Source organism: Protomyctophum parallelum, assembly GCF_964188405.1.
Source record: "Protomyctophum parallelum genome assembly, chromosome: 21".
NCBI lineage: Eukaryota > Metazoa > Chordata > Actinopteri > Myctophiformes > Myctophidae > Protomyctophum > Protomyctophum parallelum.
Window position 1 is genome coordinate 39,619,442 of NC_139713.1, and position 9,127 is coordinate 39,628,568.

The window sequence follows — 9,127 nt, forward strand, 5'->3', positions numbered from 1 at the left end:
TAAATTGACCGAGATTTGAAAAAATTTCTGGGGTGAAATGATGGGCGCAAACTAAGATGCGCTTCTTTGGAAAGTTCGTAGGAACGTCACTGTCAAAAATAAAATTCATCCACCTAGAGCGTGAGTCTTCATCTAGGACAGTTGGTATCGCGTGTAAGGACTTGTGTTGATTGACACAGCCAACAACAGAGCAGATTGCAGATTTTTCTCTAGAAGCCATTATTAGTAAGTATTACAAAGAATCAAAGTCGCGATCACAATGAGGAACCAGGGAGGAGAGGCAATAGGGGGAGGAGAGGAGAGGGGCGGGGAAGAGAGGAGAGGCTAGGCAGGTAGCAGAGGGGAGGGGGCGGAGGTTTAGCAGGGATCTACGTATATCCCTGCCGTCCAACCAGATGAGACATTTTTGCATAATTATTCACAAAAGTCCAGACAGCAGAGAATACACTGAATGTTCAAACTTCGTTTTTTTTTGGTGAAATTGATGTCAAGAAAAGCCAAAAAAGCCCAAAAATCTACAAAAATGTGTTTTAAATGTCACAATCCCTTTAAGAAGCGCTTTTGACACCCCGCGGAGTGCGCAAAACGGCCTTGAATTAGTCATTGGTGTGTTTAAGGCGTGTTTGAGACGTACCCAATCAACATGTCCGTACTATTCTCTTTACCAGTCAGCTGATGTCACATACGGAATGCGCACTTTGGGGGTCGTGGTATGACATTTCTTCAGGCTGGCACCATAGAAGACATGACATGCCTTTGTCACATTTGGGTTAATTATTCCTATTGCACTGCATGCTGTCACCTTTATGCCTCAAAAGAACAGACCCACCTTTCAGATCGGAATGGAATTGCGAGTAGATAGCAGCATATTGGCAAATTGCCAATCCATGCGTAATTAATTAATTCGATAACGATAGAACCATGTACCATACAGCGAATGAAAGCAAGATTCCTAAGGAATATGGAGATTTTTACATTTAATAAAACGGTTGAGAAATGAGAGAACCATGAGTGTTTATAGGCTAATATCAACGTTTTTTTATGAAAGACCAAACGGGCTGTGAACTTGAAGAGCTCAATCACCATCCCGACACGGAAGAAATATAGCCTAGTGCATGCATGTATATGCACTGTTGCACTTGCACACAGTAGCCTACACACGCTCTTTATTTGTTTCTATTGAAAAAACACCAGTAAAATAACGTTTATTATATTTTATTTCATTCAAGTCACGACGAAGGAATGAGTTGAATGCGTGCTGCGTAATGCTGTGTCCAATTAACATATGGACACTCCCACAATGCTAAAATATTCAGGACCGCGGTAAGCCATAATGTGTGTGCGTTCAACACGGGTCAGTGCGTTCAACACGGGCCGATATGCCTTTCATAATACGAATGTGCGCAGAGCGAGGCCAATTTATGTATTTCCATTGGTAAAACGCACCTTCAAAATCTACCCATAAGACTATACTTTCAGGGATCATTTCTATAGTTTTCAACTTGAGAGATGAGTTTCTAAAGTGTTTGGTCTCGCTGACCACGATGAAGAGTTGTAATATTCCCTTCTGAGCGTGAAGCTGGCAGTGAAAAATGATTTATTTCATATGTTTGCTGCCATTGATGACTGTTCTTAGCTTCCCAGTGGAGCGTTGAGGAAGGGAATGTTGTCAGAGTGGATCTCTAAAGACATGTCAAACATGAAAGCCGTGCAGGATCAGTTCATCTATGTTTTAATGTAAAGTAATCTGGGCTGCTGTCATGAAACATGCTATAGCATACACATAAAGTGTATTATCATTATCCAATTAAATTCAAATGAGCTTCATTGGCATGAGAAAGCATATGTTTGCAATGCCAAAGAAAGTGTGAAAATATAACTAAATACAGTTGACAATGGGGTAAGTTGGAGGGGGAACAGCGACCCATCATGATGGTAGAAGCTTACTGTAAAGTCGGGCCCTATGTCCCATGATGATGATGGTACTTAAAAGTAGACGGTCTAACAGATAATGAATTTATTGATCTTCTGGTTGACATTGTACAAATGTAATTTACCCATTGTGCAACGTGAAAGTTTTTAACCCTGTTTTAAACATAGAATGGATGAGTTGTGTAATGTGGTTAAACATTATATATTAATCGTAGCCTTTGAGAGTAGTCATACGGTAATAATGCACAATGAATGGACTGATTGCTAGTAGTATGTTCAGAGCTATTACACATTACACATGTTATGCACAGAACTGAGATGTGGCCTGTTTGTTCACATCTTGTGTGGACAAATCACGTTGAAATGCTTTTTCAGGATTTCTCACTGACAGTATAGTGACCATTGCCAACCATTACTCTAAGTGACATTCACATGAATCACTAGTTGTTTCCACTCACTTTTATGTTAAGACTATACTTTCAGGGATCATTTCTATAGTTTTCAACTTGAGAGATGAGTTTCTAAAGTGTTTGGTCTCGCTGACCACGATGAAGAGTTGTAATATTCCCTTCTGAGCGTGAAGCTGGCAGTGAAAAATGATTTATTTCATATGTTTGCTGCCATTGATGACTGTTCTTAGCTTCCCAGTGGAGCCTTGAGGAAGGGAATGTTGTCAGAGTGGATCTCTAAAGACATGTCAAACATGAAAGCCGTGCAGGATCAGTTCATCTATGTTTTAATGTAAAGTAATCTGGGCTGCTGTCATGAAACATGCTATAGCATACACATAAAGTGTATTGTCATTATCCAATAAAATTCAAATGAGCTTCATTGGCATGAGAAAGCATATGTTTGCAATGCCAAAGAAAGTGTGAAAATATAACTAAATACAGTTGACAATGGGGTAAGTTGGAGGGGGAACAGCGACCCATCATGATGGTAGAAGCTTACTGTAAAGTCGGGCCCTATGTCCCATGATGATGGTACTTAAAAGTAGACGGCCTAACAGATAATGAATTTATTGATCTTCTGGTTGACATTGTACAAATGTAATTTACCCATTGTGCAACGTGAAAGGTTTTAACCCTGTTTTAAACATAGAATGGATGAGTTGTGTAATGTGGTTAAACATGATATATTAATCGTAGCCTTTGAGAGTAGTCATACGGTAATAATGCACAATGAATGGACTGATTGCTAGTAGTATGTTCAGAGCTATTACACATGTTATGCACAGAACTGAGATGTGGCCTGTTTGTTCACATCTTGTGTGGACAAATCACGTTGAAATGCTTTTTCAGGATTTCTCACTGACAGTATAGTGACCATTGCCAACCATTACTCTAAGTGACATTCACATGAATCACTAGTTGTTTCCACTCACTTTTATGTTAAGACTATACTTTCAGGGATCATTTCTATAGTTTTCAACTTGAGAGATGAGTTTCTAAAGTGTTTGGTCTCGCTGACCACGATGAAGAGTTGTAATATTCCCTTCAGAGCGTGAAGCTGGCAGTGAAAAATGATTTATTTCATATGTTTGCTGCCATTAATGACTGTTCTTAGCTTCCCAGTGGAGCCTTGAGGAAGGGAATGTTGTCAGAGTGGATCTCTAAAGACATGTCAAACATGAAAGCCGTGCAGGATCAGTTCATCTATGTTTTAATGTAAAGTAATCTGGGCTGCTGTCATGAAACATGCTATAGCATACACATAAAGTGTATTGTCATTATCCAATTAAATTCAAATGAGCTTCATTGGCATGAGAAAGCATATGTTTGCAATGCCAAAGAAAGTGTGAAAATATAACTAAATACAGTTGACAATGGGGTAAGTTGGAGGGGGAACAGCGACCCATCATGATGGTAGAAGCTTACTGTAAAGTCGGGCCCTATGTCCCATGATGATGGTACTTAAAAGTAGACGGCCTAACAGATAATGAATTTATTGATCTTCTGGTTGACATTGTACAAATGTAATTTACCCATTGTGCAACGTGAAAGGTTTTAACCCTGTTTTAAACATAGAATGGATGAGTTGTGTAATGTGGTTAAACATGATATATTAATCGTAGCCTTTGAGAGTAGTCATACGGTAATAATGCACAATGAATGGACTGATTGCTAGTAGTATGTTCAGAGCTATTACACATGTTATGCACAGAACTGAGATGTGGCCTGTTTGTTCACATCTTGTGTGGACAAATCACGTTGAAATGCTTTTTCAGGATTTCTCACTGACAGTATAGTGACCATTGCCAACCATTACTCTAAGTGACATTCACATGAATCACTAGTTGTTTCCACTCACTTTCATGTTAAGACTATACTTTCAGGGATCATTTCTATAGTTTTCAACTTGAGAGATGAGTTTCTACAGTGTTTGGTCTCGCTGACCACGATGAAGAGTTGTAATATTCCCTTCTGAGCGTGAAGCTGGCAGTGAAAAATGATTTATTTCATATGTTTGCTGCCATTGATGACTCTTCTTAGCTTCCCAGTGGAGCGTTGAGGAAGGGAATGTTGTCAGAGTGGATCTCTAAAGACATGTCAAACATGAAAGCCGTGCAGGATCAGTTCATCTATGTTTTAATGTAAAGTAATCTGGGCTGCTGTCATGAAACATGCTATAGCATACACATAAAGTGTATTATCATTATCCAATTAAATTCAAATGAGCTTCATTGGCATGAGAAAGCATATGTTTGCAATGCCAAAGAAAGTGTGAAAATATAACTAAATACAGTTGACAATGGGGTAAGTTGGAGGGGGAACAGCGACCCATCATGATGGTAGAAGCTTACTGTAAAGTCGGGCCCTATGTCCCATGATGATGATGGTACTTAAAAGTAGACGGCCTAACAGATAATGAATTTATTGATCTTCTGGTTGACATTGTACAAATGTAATTTACCCATTGTGCAACGTGAAAGTTTTTAACCCTGTTTTAAACATAGAATGGATGAGTTGTGTAATGTGGTTAAACATTATATATTAATCGTAGCCTTTGAGAGTAGTCATACGGTAATAATGCACAATGAATGGACTGATTGCTAGTAGTATGTTCAGAGCTATTACACATTACACATGTTATGCACAGAACTGAGATGTGGCCTGTTTGTTCACATCTTGTGTGGACAAATCACGTTGAAATGCTTTTTCAGGATTTCTCACTGACAGTATAGTGACCATTGCCAACCATTACTCTAAGTGACATTCACATGAATCACTAGTTGTTTCCACTCACTTTTATGTTAAGACTATACTTTCAGGGATCATTTCTATAGTTTTCAACTTGAGAGATGAGTTTCTAAAGTGTTTGGTCTCGCTGACCACGATGAAGAGTTGTAATATTCCCTTCTGAGCGTGAAGCTGGCAGTGAAAAATGATTTATTTCATATGTTTGCTGCCATTGATGACTGTTCTTAGCTTCCCAGTGGAGCCTTGAGGAAGGGAATGTTGTCAGAGTGGATCTCTAAAGACATGTCAAACATGAAAGCCGTGCAGGATCAGTTCATCTATGTTTGGTAGCACTTTACAATAATGACCCGTTATAAAGCATTTATAAACATTTATAAGCAGTTTGTAGACTATTAACAAATCATTATTAACCTGTTTGTTGACATTCGTAAATGATTTATTGAAACCGTTATAACTATGGTTACAAATAATTTATAAGGTATTAGTAAGTAGTAAACTATTCATTAATAAGCCATTTATATACATCTGTAAATGATTATTAAATCATTTGTAATGACCCCATGATAAAGCATTTATAAACGTTTATAAGCAGTTTGTAGACTATTAACAAATCATTAACAACCTGCTTGTTTACATTTGTAAATGATTACTAAAACCTTTATAACAAATTTACAAATAATCTATAAAGTATTAGTAAGTAGTAAAACTATTCATGAATAAGCCATGTATAATACATCTGTAAATGATTATTAAATCATTTGTAACTGATGTTATATAATATATACAAGCTATTTGTATATTTGGGAAATGTGTTTGTTCATGTTTAACATATACTTTGTAAAACATTCCTAAAATATCTATAAATCCTTAGTACATGTTATTAAGTGGAGGAGGACAGTCATACTCGGATACGAGTGACCGCCGATGATGATGAAAGTGACGACAGTTCATCATTTACAACTGTCTGTTAATGTTTGTTCATGTTTAACATATGCTTTGTAAAACATTCCTAAAACATATATAAATCCTTAGTACATGTTATTAAGGTCCCTATAGTAAAGTGACGACAGTTCATAATTTACAACTGTCTGTTAATGTTTGTTCATGTTTAACATATGCTTTGTAAAACATTCCTAAAACATATATAAATCCTTAGTACATGTTATTAAGGTCCCTATAGTAAAGTGACGACAGTTCATAATTTACAACTGTCTGTTAATGTTTGTTCATGTTTAACATATGCTTTGTAAAACATTCCTAAAACATATATAAATCTTTAGTACATGTTATTAAGGTCCCTATAGTAAAGTGACGACAGTTCATAATTTACAACTGTCTGTTAATGTTTGTTCATGTTTAACATATGCTTTGTAAAACATTCCTAAAACGTATATAAATCCTTAGTACATGTTATTAAGGTCCCTATAGTAAAGTGATGACAGTTCATCATTTACAACTGTCTGTTAATGTTTGTTCATGTTTAACCCTACATCATTTTATGTTGAAGATGTTGTGTTGCTTTGTGGGTAATCCTCAGTACAGAGGAACTCCATACTGAGGGTAAGATGGTCTCCTGTTTGCTCAGGCACAAACAAATTAATTACAAACATCTAAGCTTCATATAAGTGGCCAGATATGCACTCATGTTTACATAGTGTTATTCAGTAACATTTGTTTTTGTATGACATGGTATCATATGACATTGTTTATTTAATTGTTTGAAAAACGGTTAGCATGTTAGCTAGCTGTTAGCACAGCTGTTAGCTGTGCTGTGTAGCCTGTGTTACATGATAATTCACTGACACTCCATGTAAGTGAATTTTCAAAAACGAATGTTACTGAATAACACTATGTAAACATGAGTGCATATCTGGCCACTTATATGAAGCATAGATGTTTGTAATTAATTTGTTTGTGCCTGAGCAAACAGGAGACCATCTTACCCTCAGTATGGAGTTCCTCTGTACTGAGGATTACCCACAATGCAACACAACATCTTCAACATAAAATTATGTAGGGTTCATAATTTACAACTGTCTGTTAATGTTTGTTCATGTTTAACCCTACATAATTTTATGTTGAAGATGTTGTGTTGCATTGTGGGTAATCCTCAGTACAGAGGAACTCCATACTGAGGGTAAGATGGTCTCCTGTTTGCTCAGGCACAAACAAATTAATTACAAACATCTATGCTTCATATAAGTGGCCAGATATGCACTCATGTTTACATAGTGTTATTCAGTAACATTCGTTTTTGAGAATTCACTTACATGGAGTGTCAGTGAATTCTCATGTAACACAGGCTACACAGCACAGCTAACAGCTAGCTAACATGCTAACCGTTTTCCAAACAATTAAATAAACAATGTCATATGATACCATGTCATACAAAAACGAATGTTACTGAATAACACTATGTAAACATGAGTGCATATCTGGCCACTTATATGAACCTTAGATGTTTGTAATTAATTTGTTTGTGCCTGAGCAAACAGGAGACCATCTTACCCTCAGTATGGAGTTCCTCTGTACTGAGGATTACCCACAATGCAACACAACATCTTCAACATAAAATGATGTAGGGTTAAACATGAACAAACATTAACAGACAGTTGTAAATTATGAACTGTCGTCACTTTACTATAGGCACCTTAATAACATGTACTAAGGATTTATAGATATTTTAGGAATGTTTTACAAAGCATATGTTAAACATGAACAAACATTAACAGACAGTTGTAAATTATGAACTGTCGTCACTTTACTATAGGGACCTTAATAACATGTACTAAGGATTTATATATGTTTTAGGAATGTTTTACAAAGCATATGTTAAACATGAACAAACATTAACAGACAGTTGTAAATTATGAACTGTCGTCACTTTACTATAGGGACCTTAATAACATGTACTAAGGATTTATATATGTTTTAGGAATGTTTTACAAAGCATATGTTAAACATGAACAAACATTAACAGACAGTTGTAAATGATGAACTGTCGTCACTTTCATCATCATCGGCGGTCACTCGTATCCGAGTATGACTGTCCTCCTCCACTTAATAACATGTACTAAGGATTTATAGATATTTTAGGAATGTTTTACAAAGTATATGTTAAACATGAACAAACACATTTCCCAAATATACAAATAGCTTGTATATATTATATAACATCAGTTACAAATGATTTAATAATCATTTACAGATGTATTATACATGGCTTATTCATGAATAGTTTTACTACTTACTAATACTTTATAAATTATTTGTAAATTTGTTATAAAGGTTTTAGTAATCATTTACAAATGTAAACAAGCAGGTTGTTAATGATTTGTTAATAGTCTACAAACTGCTTATAAACGTTTATAAATGCTTTATCATGGGGTCATTACAAATGATTTAATAATCATTTACAGATGTATATAAATGGCTTATTAATGAATAGTTTACTACTTACTAATACCTTATAAATGATTTGTAAACATAGTTATAACGGTTTTAATAATCATTTACGAATGTCAACAAACAGGTTAATAATGATTTGTTAATAGTCTACAAACTGCTTATAAACGTTTATAAATGCTTTATAACGGGTCATTATTGTAAAGTGCTACCCTATGTTTTAATGTAAAGTAATCTGGGCTGCTGTCATGAAACATGCTATAGCATACACATAAAGTGTATTGTCATTATCCAATAAAATTCAAATGAGCTTCATTGGCATGAGAAAGCATATGTTTGCAATGCCAAAGAAAGTGTGAAAATATAACTAAATACAGTTGACAATGGGGTAAGTTGGAGGGGGAACAGCGACCCATCATGATGGTAGAAGCTTACTGTAAAGTCGGGCCCTATGTCCCATGATGATGGTACTTAAAAGTAGACGGCCTAACAGATAATGAATTTATTGATCTTCTGGTTGACATTGTACAAATGTAATTTACCCATTGTGCAACGTGAAAGGTTTTAACCCTGTTTTAAACATAGAATGG